Below are 15,195 nucleotides of genomic sequence, written 5' to 3'. Positions count from 1 at the left end.
GTTCTGCCTCAATGCACTGTGTAATGATCTGATCTGTATAAACAGTGTGCAAGAAAAGCTTCTCACTGCATCTTTACAGAGAGTGTTTCCAACAGTGAGAGTGTCCAGGACCTGAGAGAACAACCTCAAAATAGAAGGACGTACCTTTAGAACCAAGTTGAGGAGGAATTTCTTTAGTCAGATCACAGTGAATCTGTTGAGTTAATTGTCACAGACGGCTATTGAGGCCGCTTCACTGGGTATGTTAAAAGTGTAGGTTGATAGGTATTTAATTAACCAGGGTGTCAAATGTTACGTGAAGAAGGCAGGAGAATGGGATTGAGAGAGAAAAGCAAATTAGCCACGATCAATGGGCTGAATGACCTAATTCTGCTCCTGTGCCTTATGGTGGAATGGTCCTACAAGTGACAATAATAAAGCAATTCTAATTCCCATGGGGAAATAAAAATCAAGAAGCTGGAATCTGGACTTTAAAGTCTTTCAATAAAATGATTATTTAAATGATTGCTAATGGCTTTATTAAAACTATTAATTGGAAATTGAATCTTGGTAGAATAATAAATCCCTAACCAGCTTTATAAACTTATCTGATCAAGGGTCCTGTCTCTTGGATCCTTTTTTTGTACTCAGGTTAGTCATTCAGTAGGTTCACAATATTGAACAATACTGGGAAAACTGGCTTATCTTGGTCTGGTCATTTTAACCGTTTGTGATTAGCCTCTCCTATGTTTAACTACTCTTCAGCAGTTCAGTAATGTCCTCATGGCATTGCTATTGTTTGCTATACTCAGCTGATGAAAAGAAATCTGGAAGATATTTTAAGTTGCCTTAAATGTTATAAAGGTTCCCTGGTGTATTTCCAAGGTTACTGGTGTTTTTAAACTTGATGCTGTTTTAGATGTAATCATTTTACCTTAAAGGGATTTATGAGATTTATTAAAACTTCAGAGTCATAAGTGTTTACACATTCTTACACAGCTCTTGAGAGATTTTCCAATTTTTACTTGCAAGATTTTCATTCAAGATAACGGATTATTTTGGACTCCAGGAATTGGCTCTGGGGACAGGTCTTTTGGTTATAACCATTTATTCCATCGCATTCTGTATACTTACTGCCCATTACGCCTGCTAATGAAGGTCCTCCATCTGTGTTCAGAGCATCCTTCATGGGGCCAATAGCTTCCTCTCCGTTTTCACTGCTGTCCGCCATGCAAGTCCTGGTTGGAGACTCAGGAATACCGCCGCACACGGATTAGGATTCTCCTTTGCTATTTCCATAACAATTTTGTTTGACTAGTCAGGGTTGTTAGCCCTGAGCTGAACCCCGAACCTGGAGGGCCGGTGGACCACTCTTAGCCTGGCCTCTACCCTTTGACCTGTTTGGTATGGGTAACCCCACCAAGAGCCAAAGCACAAAGCCCTGACTCCAGCCAACACAACTCTCCAGGTCATTGAGGCACACAAGCCTCCAAACCACAAGGTTGTGGTCCTCTTGGAAGACTGCATCCTGTATAATGACATGTATAAACGCCCGTCTGTTGCTGAACCTATTACTGTTCGCTGTTCACCATAGTTCCTCCCGCTCACACTCTGGCCCAAATACAGCTGAATACTTTGTCATGTATTGGTGCCATCGTTAGAATATTTGACTTAATCTTTATCATTTTGTTTCTTTGGCAAGTTCGGTTGCATAACGTCATTACTCACTGGGCTGCCCTTAAAGAGCAACCCTTCCTTAGCTCTCTGTATTAGCACAGGTAGATTCAATGTACTTGCATCCCAATCTACCCGCCTGCCTCCCACATCAGCCCGTCGCTTTCCGTTCAGTCCTCACATTTCTATCATCCGCGGCAGCTGCTGTTGCCATTTGATTTAACAAAACATCAGACCCTCAGTCATACTTTGTATTTGTTTTGATGACTTGACCGATTTGAGTTGATTGTTATCCTAACAACACTGCCACATTCGGGTTTCCTAAGGTTGTTAGACCCGGGGCTGGTGGTGGGGATAAGCTCCCATTAACTGTTAAATGCTCCTAATGGCGCCCGTCTCAAACAGCCTCTGACAACCCAGTCCAGCTCTTGGCTTTCACGTGTGGCTTAGCTACTAAGCCCGTCGGAACACTTACTCCTGACCAGGCGGGTGACTGGCGCTTTACAACCAGTCGTTTCGGGCAGGTGGGGCTCGGTCAGCCGTGGTTGGCAGCTCATCAAGGAGAAAGAAAACCCTGACCTCAAACCCCGGCTGCCTTGAGCTTCGGGAGTAAACCCCGAGGAGGCGACCGTAAGGCAGTCCCACTTTGAGCGTAACGCTAACTGGCAACTCCTGCGATGCCGCTGGCGCCGAACTATATCGGTCTCTGCCGTTGCCTGGACTCGTCAGATGCGTGGAGATGGGGAGCTTGCTACGTGGGCAACAGCATGCTCTCCGTGTCCAACTGCCCTGGCTTGCCAATCATGTAAATAGCTGGGTCGCAACATTCAAGGGCCACCCCGACCAAACGGAGGACGTCTCGACTATTATTCTGCCCTTGGTTTTGCTTGTGGTTTATGTACTGCACTATGGCACAGCTGGGTTTAGACCCTCGTGAGGGTTAGTTTCTCCCTGCTGATCATGTGTAATCCTGTTCAGTGCGAGAGGAATCGCAGGTTCGGACATTGGTAGTACGTGCATGGTTGAAGAGCTGGAGGATGGTGCGAATCTATGATCCGCGGGATTATCATCCACCGACACGCAGTGATGTTTTAGCGCCAGCAATCACTGCTTCACCAACAGGAAGAGCCGGCATCGAAGGATCAAAAAGCGATGTCACTTCACCGCCGCAAGTCAGTTATCCTCGCGATAACTTCCGACGCCTCCCGTTTAAAACCCAAAAGGTCAGAAGGGTCGTGAGGCCCCACTTCCTCGGTCCGTGTTCGTACTAAAAATCCAGATCAAGCGAGCTTTTTCTCTTCTGCTCTACGGGAGGTTTCTGGCCCTCCTGAACTCGCCGTAGGACACCTGCATTACGGACTGACAGGAGTACCGCTTACCCCGATGTCCACTCCAAGGAAGCGCTCAAAGTTAACACCGTTGATGTAGACGGGAGCGTGCGCATCGTACCCCCACCCTACCCCCTTCTGTAGTCAATGACCGGCTGTACTGCTGACTTTGAGAGTAACGTCCTTGTTCACCAACAAAAAATAAAAGAAGCACAAACCAGCAGCGCTTCACAAACTATTTATAGTTGCAGATTAAAATACCATTACTATTGCCTCCAAAGCACTCAATTCCCTGCGGGGTGGGCATCCTTCTGTCAAACGCCCCACTGTTCGTAGATACCCTCTCCAAGGACTACACCCGGGCACGAACGCAGCACCGGAGGAGGGGCAGGCTGGGGTGTCCCGTGGGTGGAGACACGGGGAATTCTCCACGGGGTGGAGAACTGCCTCTCTCACAGCCGGGCAGCGCCCACCGTCCGCGCAGGCGCACTCTGGCTGGAGGAGGTCGAATTCCAATCTTGCCACCACGGGGAGATAAAACCGGGAGAGCGCCCTAGCCGGGTTGGGACTTTCAAAAGTTGATTATCAAAGTTTGTATACCATATACAATCTTGTTTCATCTTCCTATAGGCAGCCACGTAACAAAAAAAAACACAATAGAATCCACGGAAAACCACATACAACAAGACCGACATGCACCCGATATGCAAATGAAGACCAATAGAGCAAATGATTAAAAACTGAACAAATAAAACATAGAACTTGATCCGCAGCCAGCTCAGCCCTGAGGCGAGTGAAGCCGGCCCAGGAGTCCGATGGCTACAAGGCATCCCATGCTCCCGAACTTCGTGGCGTGGGACCCGAGACTCATGCACCTCCCGACCGATGGTGGCAGCAAGAAGCGAGGGGAGAGTCGGTTCAAACGCAGACAAACGGGACGCGCTCTGGTGGTGGAGTTTAGCTGTCACAATATAACGGGGTGAGCACCGGTTCGCTTTCCGCTCTCGAGCCTCGTCGCTTTAACCGACGCGAAGTAGTAGTTCAGAGCACCGGTAAAATTTCCGCTCTCGGGCCTCGACCCTTTAATCCGTCTTGACGATCGCCGACCTTCGACTTCAAGAGATGCATTCTCGACCTGCAATCTACGTCTCGCCATTTTCGCCGGCTAGGCCTCCTCAGTGCTCAGATGGACGCCCAAACCGAAGAGGTGCGTGGCGCTCCAGATTGGGTCTTAAACCCTCCGGCAGGGGGTCCAGCTGCCAGTGAACCACCACAAGTCCGGAACATATTTCCCCTGTAGCAGAGAAGACCTGCTGGCACTCCCGCATCCTCTGCAGGTCGATAGACTAGTGGCTATAAGCAGGACCTCATCGGCGTGAGGGCGACCTCCATCTCGGGTTCACGCACAAAGCGCAACAGCCCCGACAATGAGGTACCCCTGATGCTTCCTTAAGGGCGCCTTTAAGGAACGGTTGACTTCCGCAAGGCACCCCGCAGCAGCGTACAGCGGTCTGAAGCGAGCCGTGACCCGAGTCCAAACGTGTGCAGAGTGCCAGTGGTAATCGTGTTCCACCCTGTCAAAGGCCTTCTGCTGTTTGGGGGAAGAGAGACGACTGATAGACCAGCCTCTCAGGACAGATGAACCAGGTCCCGGATGAGATCCACGTTGTCACAAACGGACCGGCCCGGGATGGACCACTTGAGCCGGCTCAGCATTTCATGCGGGGAAGTGTCTCGTACTCCGCACTCAGGAGAGATTCCGGGCGCCAATTCGCTAGACAGTAGAGATCCCCCTTCAGCCGCGACTAACGCCCCGCGTCAAGATAATTGCATTTCACCTGTCTACAATATTTCCGATGGAGTACTGAGCTCCCGCGATGGCCCAGAGGGTCCTGAGGAATTCCCCCATCAGCCCGTACAGCTCCGGAAACTTGCTCCTGCGGGGCTGGTCGAGGGCACTGGTCAGTTCTCCCAGTGATAGGGGAGTGTCCAGTCACTCGACACTCCAGTAGACCCTGCCATAGAGCAGTGCGGGCGTCCTCACTGGACGGATCTGAGTCTCGTAAAAGGAACGGACTTATTTTTATCGATTCCCACCGGAGGAGCTGTGTTCCATCAGCGGCTCCACAAGCTCGCTGCGGCACCTCGCCCCTTCTCGGAGAATGGAACAGGAATAGTGGGCCGCATCTTAAGATCTGGTCCCGTGACCTCAAACACGTGCCTCGGGACCCCACGAGCCGCAAATCTCTCTGCGCCGCCTTCCATCTGGTACGCTCCGCAGTGGTCGCCCCCAAGCGTACAGTATTAACCCTTGACGGGATGGTGCGATATGAGCTTTTCCCACATCCCACAAAAACTTCAGGAAGGGGGAACTCTACTGTTTCCCCCCACCTTTCCAAGTTTCCCGGAGCAGAGGGAACGAATCCGGAATCGGCCGTCACCCAACAGCCGGTTGTTGCAATAGCAGTACGCGGACCCCACCCGTATATAACTCTGCCCACACCAGCCGGTCGTCCGAGCATGCTACCGGCGGTATGGTGGCTGCCGACACGCGGTATCCATGAAAACATACATTCGATCCGCGAATCCCAGACTTCCTTGAAAAATTGCAGGAGTCATGATGAAGGTCCCGCCAGATGTCGACCAAGACAGACGATCTGAGAAGCACCTTCAACTTCCACGCTGACGCTCGCCCTTACGGGGAACCGAAGCCGTACATCTTGAGGGTGCAAGATTTTTTCCACAATTTTTTTTTTACAAAACTACGTAAGTTTATTCACTCACAATATCGGATACAATAACCAAGGGTTCATAAACTATTAGCGATTTCAAATAAATTACGATTACTATTATCTACAAAGTACTCAGTTCCCTGGGGGACCACCGTACACGCAACTCCCCTACTGTGCCCAGAGAGACCGCATACTCCTTGACCAAGAACGCTCGGGCAAAAACGCAGCCCCGGAAGGAGGCCAGACCGTCAGCTCGGGCAGAGCCCTCTGTCTGAAAATGCAGAGGAGGTTTGACCCAAAGCAGCGTGGCTAAGACAATGTAGCAGTAAATGATAACTTTAATAATAAACTGCAAATTAACAAGTCACGAGGGGTCACACAACACGAGAAAACAGAAACTAAACACAGCAGGCAACAAGTCAGAGCTTGGAGCAACGGGCTGATGCTGGCTAATTCGATGAGTGAACAAGGACTGTGGGTGCCAACTGGGGTCAATTGAGCCGCAGGTGATAAGTCTGGATCGAGAAGCAGGTGAATCCCGTTCGCTAGGTGGACACTGGGAGGTGCCTCCATGAGCCGGCTGGGAGGCGTCAGCGTAAACAGGCCAGACAGGAGCCCCCGCCTCCCCCACGGCCCGCTCCCGACGGCCCGGGACGATTCGGGTGGGTCCGACGGAACTACACCAATGAGGTGTAGGTGGAGCACCCAAGACCTTTCCTTCGACCGTGTCCTTCCCGGTCGACGAGGTACTGCACACCCCGTCCAGTGCGTCGTGAATCCAGCAGCCGGCGAGCCGTGTACAGCGGGGGTGCAGGCTCAGCGGAGTTGAGTGGTTCGCGACAGCAAACCGGGTTATTCGCGGGATAGGTGACTTGGCGAGGGAGGTGAGAGGAGCGGCGATTTCCTGACGAAGGGGTGGTTGAAGTTGGAGACACCTGTAGCCGTCTGAGGCTGCGTGGGCGGGGCCATTCAACAGGGACGCGCGCTTTCTCTGGGTCCATGCTTATGCCTTGCGGCGAAGGGACGTAACCTGGCAGGAAAGGACTAGGAACTGAAACAGGCATTTTTCTAATTTGCAGTCGAGTTAGGTTCAAGGAAGTGCCGAAAGGCTAAACGCACGTGACTGACGTGGTCGTGAGGGTCCTTGGAGAAGATGAGGATATCCTCGAGGTAGCCGAACACATGCATGTCTCGGAGGATCTTGTTAGTGAAAGCTGGGGAAACGGCTAGACTTGGGAAGTGTGAAAGGTATCACCAATATTCATCGAGGCCTGCGGGTGTTCTGAACGCCGTGTCCCGCTCAATGCCGTTCAGGTTGTAAGCACTCCTTAGATCCAGTTTGGTGAAGATCTGGGCGGGGGAGGGCGGTTTCGAATATGCCATCTATCAAAGGGAGTGGGTAGCGGTTCTTAATGGTGATTTTGTTGAGGCTACAGTAACCAACGCAGCAACGAAGAACCCCCGCCCCAGCTTTCTCTTTAACCGATTAGACCCCTGCACCGGCTGGGGATTGAGATGCGCGAATGAAACCATGCCAATACACTTCGGCCAGATAGTCATTCATGGCTTGGGTTTCGGGAGGGGAGAAGAAGAACAGATTAGACAGGGGAGTGGTGGAGACAGGGAGGAGGTCTTTCGCACTGTCGTGTAGTTTGCGAGGTGGCAGGGTGCTGGTTTCCTCTTTACTGAAGGCGAGGGCTAAGTTATTGTATTTCTGTGGGTATCTGGTGAGGTCGCGGGTTTCCTCCGTCTCCACCCGCGGCGAAGTCAACTGAAGTTTCAGGCGGGTGGTTCGGCAGGTGGGTCCCCAACTCAGTCCACTGGATACGGGTCGTGAGGGGAAAGCCCAGGAATAACCCTGGATGTTGGGTGAGTCGATCAGGAGGAATTGGGTGGACTCGCGGTGCTCTTCGACGCTCATGCGCAGAGGCCGTGTGCGCGCTCTGACTATGCCAAAATCCAGAGGGGCGTCCGTCTAAAAGTTGTCCGATTCGGAATGTTGTCTGCGGTGCCGGAACACACTGGAGCCTCCTCCTGTGCGCGTAGAGCCCAGGAGGAGGATAGAGAGAGTGACTCAGCTTGTGGCGCTGGGACAAGGGAGAGCTTAGCAGACAGAAGGCCGCTCGTCTCTACCCGGTGTCGCTGCTTCCGAGCGCAGTTGATGCGCTGGTGATCGGCTGCTCCGCGCGTGCGCACAAGTTGTTGCTTCGCCGAACCTCGCGCTCTTGGTGGAGGTGGAGGGGTGGAGGGTTGGAGAGGTGGAGAGGTGGGGGTGGTGGAGGGGTGGAGAGGTGGAGGGGTGGGGGTGGTGTGGAGAGGTGGAGGGGTGGAGGGGTGGAGAGGTGGAGGGGTGGTGGAGGTGTGGAGAGGTGGAGGGGTGGAGGGGTGGGGGTGGTGGTGAAGGGAGTTCATCTTAACTTCGTGGGTTCTGGCGGCTTCAGCTGGTGAGGGTCCTGCGGTTCGAAATAGATCTGCCAACGGACTGGCTGACGATGTGGAGGGCCGTTCCGTAAGACGCTTGCCAATACGGAGAGCCAGAATGATAAAGCTTTCGAGGCCGGTGGGTAGACAGGTCGCCTATCAAGCGCTCCGAGAGGTCGTAATGGTAGTGGGTCAGCGGCGTTTCCGTATTCCAACTGTAATCTGCCAGGGTCCTGAAGTTAACGGTGCCATCCAGCACGGAGCGTGAGACTTTTCAAGGGGGGGGGGGTATCAGATCCGTTGTCTCCCTTCCGGTGACATCCTCATATCTGTCGCAAATTGTGGTTTTATTGTCCCAGTTAGCGGTGGCCCAGCTAGGAGCTCGTTCACCCGTCAAGAGAATGATGAAGAAGGCAATCTTGGCCCGGTCCGTAAAATATAGCGACGCCTGGAGCTCGAAGAGTAAGATGCAGTGGGACAGGAAAACGCGCCATTGGTTTGGAGACCGGACGAAGCGTCCGGACGCCGAAATTTGGGGCTCAGAGGGAGGAGGTTGATTGGCGCGAAGTAGGTGTAATGAGGAAGGAAGTTCCTCAGACTGAGAGTGGCAGTGGTTTCCTGACATTCCTGGTCCGTGTGATCGTGTCGGCGGACGACTTCTTTCAGATTACAGACCAGAGAACATCTGCAGATGCTGGAAGTCCAAGCAACACACACAAAATGCTGGAAGAACTCAGCAGGCCATGCAGCATCTACGGAGAAGAGTACAGTCGACGTTTCCGCTGAGACCCTTCAGCAGGACTGGAGAAAAAAAGATGAGGGGTCACAGTTAGAGGGTGGGGGAGGGGAGGGAGAAACGCAAGGGGGTAGGTGAAACCGGGGGAGGGGGAGGGTGTAGGGTGAAGTAAAGAGTTGGGAAGTTGACTGGTGAAAGAGGTGCAGGGCTGGAGAAGGGGGATTCTAATAGGAGTGGACAGAAGGCCATGGAAGAAAGAAACGGGGGTAGAGCACCAGAGTGAGACGATGGGCAGTCAAGGAGATCAGGTGAGAGAGGTGAAAGGGCATGGGGAATAGAGAAAGGGGGTGGGGGGCATTACTGGAAGTTTGAGAAATCGACGTTCATGTCATCAGCTTGGAGACTACCCAAACAGAATATAAGATATTGTTCCTCCAACCTGAATGTGGCTTCATCGCGATAGTAGAGAAGGTCATGGATGGACATGTTGGAATGGGAATGGGAAGTAGAATTGAAATGAGTTGCCACTGGGAGATCCCGCTTTTCCTGGCGGACGGAATGTAGGTGCTCAGTGAAGTGGTCTCCCAATCTACACTGGGTCACATAGATGTACAAGAAGCACTGGATACAATAGATGACCCCAACAGACTTACAGGTAAAGTGTCGCATTTGGTTACGGCAGCAGATCCCTACTTGAGAAGAATGGTGCCGAGCTCAATGGGGCCAGAAAATGGGCACCTGTAAATGCAGCCATTTGGTGCTGGAAGGGTTGGAGTATCTAGAAGAAGGCTTGTAGCCAGGTAGGGAAATTAGGACTGGGGGATTCCACGTGATCCGTAAGGAAATGTTTTTGCCGTTGCTCAGAGCCGAAGTTCTGAAGATAAATGGGGTTCCCACTCCCACTCTCACGCCATGTGGTCGGAGCACTGTCAGGGGAAGAAGGGTCAAAAGGCCATTAAGGGGGAAGGTGAATCTTCTCACCTTCTCCCGATTAGGGTTTCTTCTGCCTTCTGTTGGATTTCTCACCTTCCATTCAGGGTTCCCTAGATCCCTTGCTGGATGCATGGCAAAGGGCACTGGCAGTGCTCTGGAGGCAGATGCCGCCTTCCTGTCCCAACCCCATAGTATGAATGATATCAAAGGCAAGAGCAGCCCCTACAAGAACTTCCTCGGTGCGGCGCAAAATGGCATGGTGGGCACCTCTGCAAAAAGGCTGTGTGAGGTCATCTCCTGAGAGGGGCCTTGGGTCCTGTGGGCACTTACAACTGAGCATGCTCCTGAACCTCCCTGAAACCCACTACGATGGGATGGGGCCATTACTCTCTGAGCCAGAGTACCAGCACCCCCCTGACGCAGTAGCTCTGACTGAAGGAGCCTAAACTGCAAACTCACAAAAACTCTCGATAAATTCGAGGCAGTCCCATCAGAGGGGCGCATCTGATATTCACCACTGGGAGCCACGTACCCTCCTGAAGATAATGCCCCCGACAGAGAAAATGTGCCCCCAGCGCATGGCATCTCGGAGAGTGCTTGGTGGATAGGCATCTCTGCGGGGTCCTGAGGCAGAGAGCCACCAGCTGGGTACTCAAGCAAACTGGTGACTGACTGTGCTTCGCAATCGGATGACTCAGGGCTGCAGAAGAGATCCACTGCCTCCTGTTGCAACAGAAGTCCACCAGTGTCCTCTGGCTCCTGGCGACCAAGGCAATAGGCAGGACCAAAATGATCAACCGGTACCAGAGCAGGAATTTACGACCAGCTCCCTACCTGGTATGAGATTGCACGTAGTTACACTGGCCAGTGCCAGTGTTCAGCTCTATCCCAGGCCCGCAGGGACGTCCGTCAATTACCATCATCCCTCTGATCACTGGAACATCATGGCTCCTCACTAACATCTTGACAGCAGCATTCCATCTTGCCTGATCTTTTGATGTCCCACTTCCTACCTCCAAGAACCTCTCCACTGTACAAGTTATAGTTGAATCTTGCCTGTAGGCAGGACCCGATTCCTGAGTCAATGTGTATCTGGGATCTCCATACTTCCTGGTGCACTGTCTCCTGAAGGGCCCCCACAGGGTTACCTTGTGCACAGCTGGAAGTTTGAGATTGGTTGCCAGAGATTTTGACTCCATTCAGCAAATGTTTCCTCCCTTTAGTAATTCTGCGGCAACCTCTGCTGCCTTGTGTTGTGCTGCCTTCCTGCTAGCCCCTGACCTGTGCAGTGAATATCTCCGACTGCGACTCGGAAATTGAAATAAGGTTGGTGAGCCGGTCATACACCGGCGGCTTTCCAGTCTGTTCCAAAACCTGTAGTAAACTAATAGGTACCTTCCCAGGGTTTGAGTCCAGCACTTGATCAATACCGGGACAGCTGGAACAATTCCTCGCTGTAACAGTGGCCCCATTTTGAACTGAGTGCAGTTCATTTATCAACAGTGTGAACAGCAGCAGGCTGAGCTTGCTGTCCTGGGGGGCACTTGTGGCCAGTGTGATGGAGCTAGAGGATTTTATGAAATCACGGACTGACTAGGCCTTAAGACCATTAGAGATAGGAGCAGAATTAGGCCATTTGGTCCATCGAGTGTTCTTCCATTTCATCACAGCTGATCCATTTCCCTCTCAGACCCAACATCCGGCCCACTCCCGGTAACCCTTCTAATCAAGGACATATCCAACTCTGCCTTAAATATACCCAGTGACCTGGCCTTCACAGACACATGTGGCAACGAAGTCCACAGATTCACCACTCTCTAGCTGAACAAATTCCTCCTCATCTCCGTTCTAAGTGGACGTCCCTCTATTCTGAAGCCGTGCCTTATGTTTCAAGACCCCTTCACCATAGGAGACAGTCTCTCTGCACCCTCTCTGTCGAGGCCCTTTCAACATCCAATGGGTTTCAATGAGATCACCCCTCATTTTTCCAAATTCCAGCGAGCACAGGCTCAGAATTATCGAATGCTCCTCATATGATGTCATTGAATCCCAGAATCATTCTTGTGGACGTCCTTTGAACTCTCTCCAATGTCAGTACATCTTCTCTTATATAAGGGGGGGGGGGGCAAAACTGCTCACCGTTGTCTTGATTTTATATTCGAGTCTTCTAAAAAAAATGCTGACATTACAATTGCCTTCCTCATCACTGACTTAATCTGTAAAGTAACCTTTAAGGAATCCTGTAAGAGGACTCCCAAGTCCCTTTCTCTCCATTTGGAAAGTAGTCTAAGCTTTTGTTTCTTCTACCAAAATGCATGACCATACACTTCCTGACACCGCATTCCATCTCCCACTTCTTTGCACACTCTCCTAATCAGTTCTAACTGCCCCTCCACCTACCTTTGTATTGTCCACAAACATGGACACAATGGCAAGGAATTGAAAAAATCTAATCTAAACTCACCTCTGGCCGCTTCGCCTCCCCTCTCAATGTTCTGTATACACTCAGGCAGCCTTCTTACTGGCACCAGGGAGTCAACACGCCATCCAGGTGTCTCGCCGGTTTAGATAGATAGATAGATAGATAGATAGATAGATACTTTATTCATCCCCATGGGGAAATTCAACTTTTTTCCAATGTCCCATACACTTGTTGTAGCAAAACTGATTACATACAATACTTAACTCAGTAAAAAAAATATGATATGCATCTAAATCACTATCTCAAAAAGCATTAATAATAGCTTTTAAAAAGTTCTTAAGTCCTGGCGGTAGAATTGTAAAGCCTAATGGCATTGGGGAGTATTGACCTCTTCATCCTGTCTGAGGAGCATTGCATCGATAGTAACCTGTCGCTGAAACTGCTTCTCTGTCTCTGGATGGTGCTATGTAGAGGTTTACTCTCTCCTCCATTAAGACTAACGTTATCGGTCAGCTGTCCTGACTTCCATTCGGCGCTATAGAGCTGTCCAGGGTGCTGAATATGATGCAGCTTCGCACCAACTCCCCTCCCTGCCCCAAACAGTATCCAAAGAGGTATACTTGAGGGGAATGATCTCAAGGTTCACGCATTGCCTCTCTACGCTGCATTTCTTGGTGGTCACCCAACTGTCTGCAGCCCGCATCTTAAGTATGACCACCTCAATAAAATTCTGATCTGTGAATCTCTCAGAGCCCTGGATGACAAGTGAGCCCAGTTCCTTAACACAGGCAGCCAGGAGCCTGTGGTTAGAATGAGGCGATGCTACTCTTGCATTAGTTACCCCATGAAGTGTTAACGCTGTTGTGATATCGTGACTAAAGAGGTGGTGTTTTAGGCACCAGGTGGGATTGTCGGTATATGAATTCCTAGAAACATTAAAAACATTTAAACTTTTAAAAATTATTCCTGTAAGTAACTCAGTTTCATTCCTATCTCTCTGATCCACTGGAATATCATGGATCTTGGCAGCAGTATTGTAGTGTGCCAGTTTTTCTGATCTCCAAGAATCTCTGCTCTCTGCAAGTCATAGTGAACTCTTTCCAATGGACAGGACCCAATTCCCGAATCACTGTGTATTCTGGAATCTCCATTCTTTCTGAACTGCTCTCTTACATAGAGCTCTCACAGGGTTACATCTGTCAGTTGCGTAGAGCTGCAGCTTTGGGATTGGTTGCCAGAGGTTCTGACTCCATCCAACATGTTTCCTTCCTTTAGTAATTACATGCTAACATTTGCTGACTTGTGTTGTGCTGTCTTTTTGCTAGGCATCTGACCTGTGCAGTTAATATCTCCAATTGTGACTCAAAAAGTGAAATTATTTTGGTGGGCTTGGCCTTCTGCTCTCTGGAGGTCGTACATGGTGTCTTTCCTATCCCTGTTCTATAATCCTACAGTAATCTAATAGGCGTCCTTCTGAGATTTGAGACCAGCAATAATCAATAGTCTGACATAAGTGCCTTTTCTGCCCAGCTGCTCCAGAGATGAGTGTACATTCAGAGAGATGGCTCTGCCATAGACCTGATATTTTTCTTACAAAAAGTTCACTAACAGAAACACTATTCAATGATCAAGGAATTATTACGATTTACAGTTTCAAATTAAAATGGGATTATTAGTATCTAGAATGCACTCAAGCCCCTGAGGGTCCCAGCATTCACAGAATTTTTCAACTGTGCCCAGAGAGACCACTTGCTCCTTCTCCAGGGACAACTGGGTGTGGATGTAACCCTGGAAGAGTGGCAGGCAGTCTGCTTAGCTTCTGCCCTCGACTGCTCATGAATAGTCGGCTTGGTCAGCTTGGCCAGGCTCAGGAGCAAAATGACCAGGTGGATCCCCGCAACCCACTCACATTCGTTCACGGTAACAGTAGATAAGGAGCATGGGGCCGAAGTGCAGCCAGAGCATGGAGCATCCCCTTCAGATTTTCAAATATAGGCTGCAAACTCCCACATTCTGTATACACATGGTACACTGACACCTCCCGATCATAGAAAGGAAAGGTGGCCAGTTATTCAGTGAACCACCTCAAAAATGTATTGCACGGCACTGCCTTATGTAACACCTAGGCACAGTGCTCAGGGAAAGGACCCCGGCATACAGAGCTCCTGAACAGGGACTTCCCTTACTGATGGGTGGTAAAACTGATGAGTGTGGCATGTCTAGATGGCAGATGAGGGCAAGGAATTGAGAAGAATCTAATCTAAACTCACCTCTGGTCGCTTGACCTTCTCTTCCAACGTCCTGTAACCATTCAGACAGCCTTCCCAGTACTAGGGAGACAACACACCATTCACGAGTCTCACTGGGTTTCTCACTCGTCCATTAAGTTTCCATTATCGGTCTTCCTGCGCTAACTTCCCTATGGAGCCTCAGGGCTGACCATAATTCTGAATATGCTGCTGAGTCCCACCTACTCCCGTTCCCTCCCCAAACATTATCCAAGGAGTTACTGGAATGAAGGGAGATGGCCTCAGGATACATGCATTGCCTGTACACACTGCCTTTCTTTGTAGTCACCCAACTGCCTGCAGCCTGCATCTTAAGTAAGACCTGATCTACTTGATAATATCCTGATCTACGTAGCTCTCGATGCCCTGGATGACAAGTGAGCCTAGTTCCTTAACACAGGCAGCCAGGAGCCTGTTGGTTAAAATGGTGTAGGACATCACTCATCCCAGTCACTCCCGGAAATGTAGAAGCTGCTATGCTTTCTTGACCAAAGTTGAGATATTGAGGGATCAGCTGAGATCTTCAGTTACATGGTGCTCCAAACGTAATATCTCCAAGAATATCTCCATTCTGTGGGTCATAGTAAACTCTTCACTGTGGACCCGATTCCTGAGTCACTGTATATCTGGAGTCTCCATCATTTCTGAATCACCATCTCCTGTAGGGCTCCCATGGGGTTAT

At 50.5% G+C, this 15,195-nt stretch overlaps 2 pseudogenes; both read right to left on the bottom strand.

Moving 5' to 3' along the window:
* Window positions 1–10,633: 10,633 nt before the first annotated feature.
* LOC140715336 (RISC-loading complex subunit tarbp2-like) lies at window positions 10,634–12,224 on the bottom strand (annotated as a pseudogene).
* Window positions 12,225–12,760: 536 nt separating this feature from the next.
* Window positions 12,761–13,709, bottom strand: LOC140715335 (RISC-loading complex subunit tarbp2-like; annotated as a pseudogene).
* Window positions 13,710–15,195: the final 1,486 nt, after the last annotated feature.

This window comes from Hemitrygon akajei, chromosome 23, assembly GCF_048418815.1.
Source record: "Hemitrygon akajei chromosome 23, sHemAka1.3, whole genome shotgun sequence".
Taxonomy (NCBI): domain Eukaryota; kingdom Metazoa; phylum Chordata; class Chondrichthyes; order Myliobatiformes; family Dasyatidae; genus Hemitrygon; species Hemitrygon akajei.
The sequence above is the reverse complement of the archived record's forward strand: the minus strand, read 5'-3'. Positions and strand labels throughout refer to the sequence as shown.